At 50.8% G+C, this 12744-nt stretch overlaps 1 protein-coding gene across 1 annotated transcript in view; it reads left to right on the forward strand.

The window, feature by feature from the left end:
* The first annotated feature begins 387 nt into the window (after positions 1–387).
* The window catches only part of LOC138117671 (contactin-4), a 270719-nt gene continuing 258362 nt past the window's right edge, over positions 388–12744 (forward strand). Inside the window, exon 1 of the mRNA XM_069028195.1 lies at positions 388–502. The gene's annotated coding sequence lies outside the window, so the exon portion shown is untranslated. The remainder of the gene's footprint in view (positions 503–12744) is intronic.

Genomic DNA, 12744 nt, shown 5'->3' on the forward strand with positions numbered 1-12744 from the left:
AAAAAAAAAAAAAGCCGCTAGCGGTAATTTGGGACTCTGTGGTCTCCCATAGTGGGACCGGGGCTGGTCGGGGATGGGGGAAAAGCGGGGAGCGCGACGGGAACGGGCTCGGAGCTGCCCGGGATGCAGGTGGAGCCGCGGGAGCGCAAAGAGCCGCACCTGGGCTGCAGCACAGCGAGCCGGGCGCAGGGCAGGGCACGCTGCCCGCGGGGCTGGGACCGAGCGCTGCCGCACGACCGCGGGCGGGCACCGGGCGGGCACCGGCGGGGCAGGAAGGGTTAACGCGGCCGCCGCCGCTCCGCCGCCCGCCCCCGCGCACGGCGGGGCCGGGGGTGGGGTCTGCGCGGAGCCCGCCCGGCTCCCGCCGCTGCCGCTCAATGCTGCGGCCGCGGGGCTGCGGGAGCCGCGCTCGCCGCGCACCTCGGGGCTGCGGGGGCCGCGCAGGAGCGCCCGCACCCGCGGAGCCGCGCCGGGCAGGGCATGTCCCCCCCTCCCCGCCCAGGTAAGCGCGGCTCGGCACGGCGAGGAGGGAGGCAGGTTTAAAACGGGGAAAAAAAAAAAAAAAAAAAAAAAAAAAAAGATAAATAAGGAATTTTTAAGCAAGGCTGCGGCGCGAGGGAAGGAGAGCGCGGCCGGAGGGCTCGGAGCGCGGTGCCCGCGGGGTGCTCCTGGAGCGCGGGGCTGCCGCGGGGTGCGGGCTGTGCTGCGGAGCCGTGCGGAGCCGTGCGGAGCCGTGCGCGGGGTCGCGCAGAGCCGGCCCGGGTGGGGATGGCTGCGGCTCCCCGGGCACGGAGCGGGTCCATCCCGGAGTGAGCGCGGGGATAATCCCGCCAGGCTGCTCCAGGCGCACGCAGAACTTTTTGCAGGCTCCAGCCGCGTTCCCGGCTGGAGTTGGAGCTCCTTTTGCTTTCCCCAGGCTGCTGCTGCTCCCGTGCCGTGAGGAACATACTGCAGCGTGTTGTTTTATTTATCCCAGACAGGAACGGCTTGCTATCGAAACTACAAATTAAAGGATGCCGCTTGCATAACAAGTGGCAATAGTTTGTACCTTACATACTAATTACCCGTCACCTTTTAGGCTAAGCCAAAGAGGGACTTTTTTTTCCCGAGGAGGGCTCGTTCGATAGAGCAGCCTGATGTCTTGGAGCCACGTATTGCTCTCCCTCGCTGGATTAATGTGGGCAGAGGATTAAGAGCCAGCATGTTGATGAGGCACCTGAGGTGCGGGGAAGCAGGGGACGTTTGGCTGCAGGGAGAAGTCAGTTTTTTGTGGTCGTGCTTGCACATCCTCCGGTTTCCATGGCTCGGTTCAGAACCTGCATCCCAGCGGATAAATCACTGAGGTGGGAGCAGGGGCTGGTGGCGGCTCCTCCTGTGATGGTCGCGACACTCGGGAGCTCCTTTCCAACATCCAGCAGCCCCTGCCCCGCAGTGAGTGGGTGGGTGGGTGGGTGGGTGGCTGTTCCCCCGTGCTGGCAGGGAGCCCAGGGGGTGCCGTGACCCATCCCACTGGCATCGTGGCTGTTGGAGCCCCTTCCCTGGTGCCTCTGGCTCCTGCAGCAGCTCCAGCCCAGGTGTGCAGGTGATGCTCCAGCCGGGGTTCCACAGCCAGCACCGGCCGTGGGGAGCAGGATGCTGGGGGCCTGCACTTGAGGGGGTCCCTCAGAAGCCTTTCCTGCTGCTTTCCTGGCCAGAAAACGGAATTTTTCTTCTTTTCTGGACCTGAGGAGCTGCATTTTTACCTTGCATTTGTAAGTCCCTGAAAACTACTTAAATGGCTCTTGAATAATCCTTGAAAGTCACCTTCCCTCTTTAATCTAATACCAAAAGGACTCACTTTACATGGCTAATCCCTCTTTTCCTTGCTGTACAGCCTCATTTAGAGGTGGGCACACCACTAATTTCCCCAAAGCAGCCTGCTAGAGACAATGGCTTCCACTGGCTGCAGCAACCTCTCCCTCCCGTGCTGAACTCTGGGCACAGCTGAATCCCTCTGACAAGATTTTGGGGGATCTCAGGAGGTGGCCCTTTGGCAGGAAGCCACCCCAAACTCTGGGTGTATTTCCCTTTTGGGAGGCTCTGAGGGTCTCCTGCCCCAAGCAGCCCCTGCCCAGAGACAGCTCTTGGCTGGTGAGAGTGGAGGGAAGCAAGCAGGGTGTGCCTGCAGGTAGTTAGAGTTGAATGATCCTGGCAAAACTCTGGAATTTGTAGGATTTTCCCATCCTTACCTTCTGCAGTGGAGCTGAGCTCTCTTCTCGCCCATCTGGCGCTCCCAGAATTTTAAGCTTGTTCTGTTCTCCACAATGACAAAACGTGTGTTGGGAATGTGAATGACAGCACAGCTCACCTGTGCAGGCAGCCTCCTGGAAAATGGGATGAGATGCTGCAGCCTCCAAAGCCTGGCTTTGCATGGGTTAACAGGGATGTCTGGAGCTCCCAGCCCCTCACCTGAGCTCACCAGGGGTGGCTGAGGAGGGCAGGAGTGCCTTCAGTGTGGTCTGCGTGGTGGGAGGGGGTGAGGAGTGGTGTGTCCTCTCCCCTGGGCCACAGGGACACCTCTGGTGGTGGGGTGGGTGTCTCTGAGACCACAGCCATCCTTCTCCAGGGTGTCCTGGCTTGATTTTCCAGTGTGAATCCCTCCAGTGCTTGACTCTTGAGTGCTGATTTTCAGCCCTTGGCTGAGGAGCTTTTACTCCAGAGGGAAGGGCAGCAGCCGTGGCAGCCAGTGAGCAGCTGCTGAGAGCCCACCTTGGTTCCCAAACTTGCACCTCCTCATGCATCAAAGTCTTTCTTGCTGCTGTCCAGGTCTTTATTTACTGGGATGAACATTGCTTGCATTTCAAACTCACTCCTGTGTTACCCCATGAGGGCCAGCTGGAAATCAGGGGTGAGCTCACGTAAAATTTCTCCTGGAGATGCAAAACTTCAGAGGCATTTTGTAAATATTCTGGTGCCACGTGACTTATTGACCTTGGCTTCAGGAGTTGCCTTTGTCTGACAGTTCTGTGGAGTTAACTTGATTTTAAAATGAATATGTGAAACTCAGAGGTAAGGCCGAGGCAGAGTGAAGGAAGGATATTACCCCCGAGATGGACAGATCACTGCCTTTTTATTTGCTCTCGTGGTCTTGGTTAATCCTGTTTGGTGAGCGTGCTGGAGGGGCTGGTCCCCATCAGGGCAGGGTGGGCACAGCGCTGGTGCCGAGCAGGCAGCTCCCGGGATGCAGACGGAGCAGGAGAAGCTGCTGCTGCTTAAAAATACTCTGCTGCCTTTGAAAGTTCGTAAATCATCACGGGTCTATTTTTAGCCCTGTTAGAATAAAGCAAGTCTGGGGTTTCTTCCCACACCTTCCCTCGCTGGCCTGGGATGACCTGGTGAAGTCTCTGCAGAAGCAGTTCACTCGCTCCCTTTGATGTCTGGTGACCTGGTGCTCAGCCCCGTGGTCACACAGAGGATTCAGCTGTCTTCGGAGAAGCTTTGGTGCAACAGTTGGGAATTTTCCTTCCCACTGGGAGTCTCTGCCTCTTGGTGGGTGAGTGATGCGCAGCCCCTGACAGGAAGGTAATCACAAACACAGAAAAGTGCCGTGAATCACGCCAAATCCACAAATGTCAGCTGCAAGCTGCAGGCCAGGCGTGCTGCCAAGGCTGAAACTTGCACACATCTTCACTGGTATCTGCCACGGTGGTTACTCGAGTATAAATACGAATATCATGACAGCAGTGATTCATTCTTTGTATTATTAGCAAAGCAAATATATAATGATGACACCCATCTGATTTACTGTTTCACGCCAGTGCACAACTCTTCCTGCCTCCTCCTCCCAGCAGCCACCAAAAGTGGGGATACTCAAAGGAAATGTGTCAAATCTGTGTCAAATCTGCTTCTAATCTGAACACAAATGAGCTTCACGTTCGCTATGAACCAAGAGAGCAGCGTTTTCTGCACTGAACAGGGTTCTGAGTGTGTTGATGTTGGGAAATAACTCCATTCTTTGCTGTTCCCCGGGTACAGTCATTTTATCACAATCTGCAGGTAAAAATCTATCCCAGCCCGACACCAAGAAAAAGAAAGATTTGTTGGGGTGTTTTTAATTGCTGGGTTAAATCAATGAAAGTCAAGCCCTCAGAACCGTCAGGGTCAAAGCATTTAGAAAACAATCTGGTGACTGTCACGTGCATAGTTCAGCTTTAGGAAGGTGGAGCAGAAGGGGAAGTTTTGCCTCTGCAACATAAATTGGGATTTTTGCTTAGGGCTGTAATCACAGCATAGATGTATCAGCATGTGGCCTCCAGTGAGGTAAGTGATGCACTTATTCCACTTCAGAAGGACTCCAAAAAAAATCATCTGCAACCATTTCATTTTCAAAATGGCAGGGATTCTTTAAAAAATTGTGTTAAAGGTTTCAAAAATGAGGTTCTGCCAACCCAGAGTTCTCCCCCAAGCTCCCAGTTGTTCAGCTGCTGATGCTGTATTCCTTGAAGACTTGCTGGAGATGTCTCAGATCTGGCCAAGCATCTTTATTCATGTTCTGATCTAGCCAGTACCAAGTTCTCCTGAGATATGTTATACCACGGATAAAAGAAAAGCACCAGGATGGTTCTTCCCCACCTTTTCTCCTCTAACGTTTCTGGATTCAGTGAGACTCAGTCCTTGTTAACCCTCTCTTGGGGCTTTCCCCAGTTCTCCTTTGAAAGCAAGACGTGCTTGAAAGACCCCACGGTCAGGCTTGGCTTTCTCCAGATTTCCAGGAGCCCAGTCAGCCCTGAGCTGCTCCTAACTCCAGACTGATTCTCTCCTCCAGAAGTTCTGTCAGTGTTGTATCTTTGTTGGCCTCGGGCGAAATCTGTGTTTAGCATTTATTTATTTATATAAATGTTTAGCCGAGGAGGAGCTGTGGTGTTTAAGCCCAATTGACATGAGGCTTAGCAGGTCGTTGCGTTTAATCAGAGCCTAAGGAGGGGAACAAAGGCCATCCCGGGGTGACTGCGGTGGGAAAACCTCTCTTGTGGAGGGTGAATGGTGCTGCACGGCAATCACCTACCTGGGGTTTTTAACCCATCTCTAAGTGCATGGTTTCTTAACCTCCTCTTATTCACATCACAGAAGATTTCCAGACAACAAAAGACCATTTGCATCTCTGTGCTCCCAGTGATGGGAGTGTGGAGACCCAAAAAGCCATCAGGGAGAGCCCAAAGGCTGCTGGGGCTGCACAGGGCACAGCTTTCTCTGCTCTTTGTTCCTGCTGATGATTCCCATCGCTCATTTTTACACCTTTCCAGCTATAGCTGGAACATCTGGAGCAGAGGGGTCTTCATCCAGTTTGATTGCTGTCCATTGGTTTGGGTTCTTCACCTCACACAAACAGCACCGAGGAACTTCCATCAAATAAGATATTTCTTCATTCACTGCTACCTTGCTCAGTGGTCAAAACTCTGATCTCCTCTTGTCATGAATGAATGGATGAATCTTTTTGGCTTTGTCTCCCAGTCTTTTGAAAATAAATAAATAAAATCCCCTCTGAACAGCACTCAACTCCCAGCTTTTTAAAAGAGTTACTTAGCATAAGAGCAGAACATTTGCCTAAGAGGGTTTCAATCCAAGAATGACTTTTCATATTTAATTGATCTGTATTGTTCAATTAGGGAGATGGATCATGCCCTCTGTTGTGCATGTATAGCTGGAAGCAGAAATGAATGAAATATGAAGCACAGCAGAGCAGTGATTTGCTCTGGATCTGCTCCTAGTGACGCACAAAGCAGGATTTCCATCCAGGCCTGGGTCTGTGGGAGCAAACAGGGATTGTGTAAATTCATCAGTTACCTTTGCCTTACTAATGAGTCTGAATTACAACATTTATTCTTATTCTGCTCAGAACTCAGTAACCTTTTTGTGCTAAATCCTATTTATAAGCACCCCCAGCTCCTGAATTTGCTGTCGGGAGTATCCCCGCGTGTTGTGCTTCTCTGGGAACAGCTGGCTCGGGCTTCCGAGCCCCTCCAGCTTCCCAGACTCAGGAGTGCGCTGAGCATCCCGGCAGAGCCAGCGCAGGCAGGAGTGACACGGGTACCACAGGGTGGCAGCACTCAGCCCACTGCTCTGATCCCATGGAGCATCCCACAGCCAGCCCGGAGCAGTGGGAACAGCCTGCTCCACGACCCGGGATAAGGCAGGACAGGGCTTTAGCTGGGTAGGGGATTTAGCGCCTCTAACCCCAATTGCCACACTGGAATTTTCTCAGCATCCCTAACTCTGAGGAATTGACACAAAAATGCATCAAATTTCTCCTTGGAATATCCTGTCATTGTCGGGATTGTGTGCTCAGTGCCCCCCTTGTTTTCCCCGCTTTTCCACCCTCTGCTTTCCCTCTTTCCTTGCCCAGCCGGATGCAGCAGCTCCTCCCACGTTTTGGCTGACAGGTACAGCGTTTGTGGCTGGCTCAGCATCACCCTCTGCCTGCTCCTCCCCAGCTCCTCTGGCTTCCACACAGAATATACAGGAGAACCAGAGGATTCCTGTGCTGGATCTGGCACGTTCCAGGTCGCTGATAAAAAGTGCTGATAATCCGTGAGGAATGATTCTAAACCTCGCAGGGATGCCTGTCCATGAGCAGTGAGTGCATGGCTTGCCCAGGAAAGCTGTCCTGGGAGTTCTTGGCACAAGGGATCACTTCTCTGTGCCATTCTCCTGCTTGGGGACATGCAGAAGGTTTCCTAGGGGTGTACACGCTTCTGTTCAGGAGAGCTTGGTGTTAATCCAGTTCCTAAATCCATGCGGCTGAGTTTTCACGGGATCAGGCAGGTTTCATTGTGGTGGGCAGGGATGAGGGCTGTGGGCAGGGAGGATGGAACTGAGCATCCTTCTCTCTCTGCCCTGGGGTCCTCAGCACAGCAAAGCCATGGAGCTGCTGGAGCAGATCCAGAGGAGGCCATGGAGCCCCTCTGCTCTGGAGCCAGGCTGGGAGAGCTGGGTGTGCTCGCCTGGAGAGGAGAAGGCTCCAGGGAGAGCTCAGAGCCCCTTCCAGGGCCTAAAGGGGCTCCAGGAGAGCTGGAGAGGGACTGGGGACAAGGGATGGAGTGACAGGACACAGGGAATGGCTTCCCACTGCCAGAGGGCAGGGATGGATGGGAGATTGGGAAGAAATTCCTGTCTGTGAGGGTGGGGAGGGGCTGGGCTGGAATTCCCAGAGCAGCTGGGGCTGCCCCTGGATCCCTGGCAGTGCCCAAGACCAGGTTGGACAATGGGGCTTGGAGCAGCCTGGGACAGTGGAAGATGTCCCTGCCATGGCAGGGGAGTGGAATGGGATGAGCTTTAACGCCCCTTCCAACCCAAACCATTCCATGGCTCTCTGGTGATCTCTGCCACCCCAACAATATTTTCATATTGTTTCCCAGCACTTCCCGTGGAATATGGAATGACCACATCACACATTGGTCCCCCAGGGAGGCAGGGATGGGAGAAGCAGGTGTGGAGCAACCCCAAGAGTGAGGCTGGGGCTCTCGCAGGGAGCACCAGGAATGTGCTGGTTTGAGCCAGAGAATTCCTCAGGTGAACTCCGTGTTTAATGGGTCTCTCCTAATCTCAGGTTTAGGGATGAAACACTGGCCAAACACATCTGAGGAGAGAGAGTGCAGAACATGGCTCGACTCAATATTTTCTCTAGTCAAGTGGAAAAAAGGAAGCCTCACATGAAAAGGCTGGAAAGGTCAAACTAATTTGTACTTGTGTGATAATGGGTAATACCTCTATTGTTTATGAAGCCTGCAGAATCCTTCCTGTGCTAACCACTGTCATCTATCTGATGGTGACTTGGAGAAATTAAAAATGAAGCAGCAATTGTTCCACCCTCTTCGTGCCTTAATCTGCTTTGGGTGAGGATTCCTTTGAACAGCTCCGTGCTCTTTATAAATGAGTTGGGGTGAAATTTGCTCACTTCTCTTGTCTGCTGTGGATGAAGGAAGGAGATGGTTTTAAACAAAAAAAAAGATTAATACTGAGGTTGAGAAGAGCCAGACTGAAATCCTGCCTGTGTCTTGCTGCTTAAGCATTCTGCCCGTGCTCCCCTGGTTCTTTATTTTGCTGCAGTCTTTTCTGTTTATTTACCAGGGTAAGTGGGAATATTATGTGCACGTCCAGCTCCTGCTATCAAAACTGGGGTTGGCAAGCTCCTAATGCCCCACGGTGCTGCCTCACTCACCCAGGCAGATGTGTGGCTCCTTTTAGCAGTCCCTTTAGGAAGCTGTGTGAATTTTCCTGGGATTCTGGTTCCTTTCCAGGGAGCGCTGACATTACCACCCTGCATAATTTTCCATGGAACAATGGGGAACTGTGTGGGGAGTCCCTCCTGCTCGTGCTCAGCACCAAGTGTGAGCTCCAGAGGAGTGCATTTGCCAGGCTTATCGCTGAGACATTTAATATCTGCAATGATTTAGTAGATCAAATTCTGGAGTTTGGGGCTGGCCGTAGCTGCATCCGTCATTGTTGCAGAACCTTGACAGTGAACAAAAGGTGCTGCAGGGAACCATAACTCACCCAGCAAATTAATGGGTTCCCAGCCTTGCTTGCTCAGCTAAATGGGGCCTGGGAGCCCTGTGGTCTCACTGGCCAAGAGTTTTCCACAAAAAGTGTGTGGATTTGGAATGGGCCTGTCCTGCATTCCCAGAGGGATGGGGAGAGCACAGCCGTCCTGCCCAGCTGCCTGGGACTGGTGCTTTCCACTCGTGGTGAAAGTGGGGATAAAACCCCTCCAGCCTGTGAGCTCTTCTGGGAACCTGATGCAATTGTTTTAAAGGAATTTCCTTTTAGTGGGGGTCCACAGCAAAAAAAGGGTTTGGTTGAGAAAGTTTTGTCAGATTTTATGATGTCACACTAAGAGCTGTGAGCACAGGATGGCCAGGGACACGCACAGGTCACCGAGCACCACTGGTAACTTTTACCACTGGGAGGAAGGTGCCCTGTGAGGAGATCCTTGATCACATTCCAATGAGCAGGAAGTGCTGGAACATCCCTGGAGGGATTTAAGAGCTGCGTGGATGTGGCACTTGAGGAGATGGGTGAGCAGTGGCCTTGGCAGTGCTGGGAAATGGTTGGACTTTATGAGTTTAGAGGTTTTTTCCAACTGAAATTCCATGGCAGGTCACCTCCCTGGCCATGGTTTTGCTCTTACTCGTTTTTTTCTGATTCTGCCTCTCTTGCTGATGGATGATCCCAGTTCCTGAGAAGGTTCCAGTCCTCTCTGAGTTGCCAAATTCCTTGGCATGGTGGTGGGCAGGGCATAGCTGAGAAATTCTGGATGAGGAGAGATGATGCTCTGACATCACACTTGGGGTGTGATTTGAGGCAGTGGGAGGGTGACCTTGTTTGCAGCCACCAGCAGCTCCTGGAACTTGTATTTTGGGAATTACCAAGCCCTTCATGGTGGAGAGCTGCCTGTACATTTGGTAATGGGCTTAATCACCCTCCAGGGTGATTAAGTTAAACACGGAGCAGCGATGGAGGGGGTGGGTGGTGGTGCAAAGGGGGTTGGAACTGTGAGATTTGCACCAAAAGGGCCCCAGAAAATGTGCAGAATTGGGGAACTGCTCAACACCACCCCTGCAGGGTTTTGTCCACATCAGGCAGCTCTGTGAGCTCTGAACTCACACTTCTGGAGTCTCAAATGACTCTGCAGCTCTTGGCAGGTTCAGGCCCAGAGAAGTCAGCAAGTCCTGAGGTTTCTGGTGTAAATCTGGGGGTTTGTGCTCCCAGTCATTCCCAGTTTATCCCTAGACAGCAGCTCTGCTCCCATAGCCAGCTGCATCAGCACTCACTGTATCTCAGAGCCAATTTATTATTAGGATTATTATTGTATTTTCGAACCATTACCTAAAATACAGAACCACTGCCCCTAGAAAAGCGGATTATCCTTTCCTCGATAACTAATTTTATTCCACTCAGGAAAATTTGATTCAGATTTCTGAAACATTGCCACTAAGCAGCTTTCTAAGCAGAGTTGCAGTGCATGACCAAATTAAATTCGTGTAGGGAGAAGGGAAATGTTGTTGTTGCAAGTGTCCAAAGGGGTTGGAATGAAAATAATCTTATAGATCAAACTTAAGTCGAGTTCAGATGTTGTGGAGGGAGCTCAGGTCTGTACCTGGAAAATCCCATCTGCCAAAAATAAACTTTGGGGTCACGTTTTAAAATGGCATTTCTAGTCCTGGACCATCCAGCTTCTCTCTCCAGGACCTGTGTGTGGCACAGATCTTGCAAAGGAGTTTGGGCTGTGTGAATCTGCTCAGTGAAAGCAAAAAGAATTTAAAAAGAAAGGTGGGGGAATGCTCTTTGAGGATTTATAAAACCCTTCCCTGCAGCAGCCTGAGGTGGCAGATCCTGTCTCTCTGTGACTTTTGAGTAAGTTTGGCCTAAATTTTGTCTCAAACCCAGCGTCCCCAGGAGAAAATACCCTGTGAATTCTGCAGTTTGAGGTAGCAGCAGTTGGAACCAAACTGGAGAACTGGTTTGACCCTTTTACTGTAGGCTCTGAATGGACTTCAAATCGCAGGTCTTTAGTGATCCTTGTGGAATTCTCCCGAGCTGGTTCTGTGCTGTTTTATTGCAGATGAAGAACTGGGATGCACAAGGTGCTCAGAGATACCGAGATAGTTAAGAACTGGAATTTCTAGAAAGTTCTGCCCAAATTCTTCGTATTTTAAGGTACTGAGCAATTGGAAGAAATAAGTTTATGGCAGAGGAGGAATTTTAGCACTGACTTCTTCTCCCCCATGGATTGCATCATAACTCAGTCTGATGCTTTAAAGATTTAATTATTTTAGCACCTGTGGCTTTGCTTTAGATCAGTCTTTCCCTGCTCATGGGATTCAGGGTGTCACTGAATTCTTGCTTTCAAATAATGAATACCTGGGACTGAAAGTGGTTTGGTTTTTTTTGGTTTTTTTTTTTAAATGCAATCAAATATGATTTAGCTGACTAAAACATTATGAATAGACCTAAGCATTCACACAGAAATACTTGACAATATCTATACCAAGGTAATGTCTTCCATTAGCATTGTGTGAAATATAAAATATCATCCAATATTTAAATCCAACTGCAGTGAATCCTCTATAACTGCACTGACAGAACCTAAATTTAGTAACTAATTAAATTCCATGGAACAGAAGAATGCATTTCTCCACTTCTTGTAAGGACAAAGATTTTGAGTGTTAGCTGTTCTTCTATTTTTATATCATTGAGTAGACTTTTATATAGCTATAACTATATACCTGTGGGGTTTTTTTTATTTCTACATCTATATTTCAGGATCTCTGCTGAGAAGGCCCCAAAGTCCAGCTCAGACCCTCTGTGAGGGTGCTGCTGAGGGAGGTGGTTGAGCTCAGGGAGTGGAAGGGATCATTCCCAGCCCAGCCAGGTCTGGGTCCACCCCCACTGTGTGCTCAGAGCATCCAAAACTACTCATTTCACCCCAAAGGTCAATTCAGGCATTTTCTTTCCCAGCCGCTTCCTCTGGCTGTGGAAGATTCCAGCTTTAAGGCCGTGGTGAAATTAAGTGTGGACCCAGGATCAGGGCCAAACACTTTAAATAATTGATGGACAGCTTGATTTCTTTAGCCTCACTAAAGTAAGCCGAGTTTCAGACAAACAGGGAGCTGACTGAGGTGTTTAGTTGGGGGGAAAAAAGCCCTTTGAATTTCACTGATTTCCCACAGGATTAACTCAGCACTAGGAAAAATAACTCGAGAGGATCACAGAATGCTTTGGGTTGGAAGGAACCTTAAACATCATCTGATTTCAGGGGCAGGGCCGTGGCCTTGGACACCTCCCACTGTCCCAGGCTGCTCCAAGCCCCAATGTCCAGCCTGGCCTTGGGCACTGCCAGGGATCCAGGGGCAGCCACAGCTGCTCTGGGCACCCTGTGCCAGGGCCTGCCCACCCTCACAGGGAAGGATTTCTTCCCAATATCCCATCTCCTGCTGCCCTCTGGCAGTGGGAAGCCATTCCCCTTGTCCTGTCAATCCAAGCCCTTTTAATTCTGTTCAGGCTTTTTGGATTCTTTTGTAGGCAAAAAGAAAAAGGAATCCTCTTATATGAAATACATCATCTGAAAAAGAGAAAGCAGGAAAGTTGTCATTGCTCTCTGTGAGCTAAAGTTGGCCAAGTATCCCAAGGCTGCTTTGACTTTTGTGTAATTGTTGTGAATTTTTAGAAATAAATAATAAACTGGAAAAGCTGCATTTCCCATAACACCTGGCAGGGTGTGCAGGTGTGAGCCAATGCAAGAGGCAAAGAATTCGAAGTTACTGACCCAGACATTGTGTAAGCTGAGAAGAAAAGGCAAGCAGAGACCAAACAAGCAAACAGCAGAAGGGGCAGCAGCTAATGAGCATCCATGGTTTGATTGCTTAATGGGGCTGTGGTCTTGAGGCTGGTCTGGAGGAAGGATGTGACTTGGACAGGCAGGATGTGCAGGGAAGTGGGATTAATTCACTGCAGGACGAGCAGGAAATGTGTGTCTGTGTTGGAGGGCTCCTCATATTCCACTCCTGCAAATGGCTCCATCTATTAGCTGGAAATAGCAGCGAGGCAGACAGGGCAGAGTTAGGCTGGGCTTAGCAGGGAGGAGCCTGAGGAGAGGCAGGGATGTGCTGTAGCTCAGAGGAACTTTCTGCTTTCTGGAAACTTCCCTTGGAGCAGTTCCTTTCGCTGGTGGAATATGGCAGTGAAACAGGACACTCCTGAGAATTC

The sequence above is a fragment of the Aphelocoma coerulescens genome, chromosome 12, assembly GCF_041296385.1.
Source record: "Aphelocoma coerulescens isolate FSJ_1873_10779 chromosome 12, UR_Acoe_1.0, whole genome shotgun sequence".
NCBI classification, from domain to species: domain Eukaryota; kingdom Metazoa; phylum Chordata; class Aves; order Passeriformes; family Corvidae; genus Aphelocoma; species Aphelocoma coerulescens.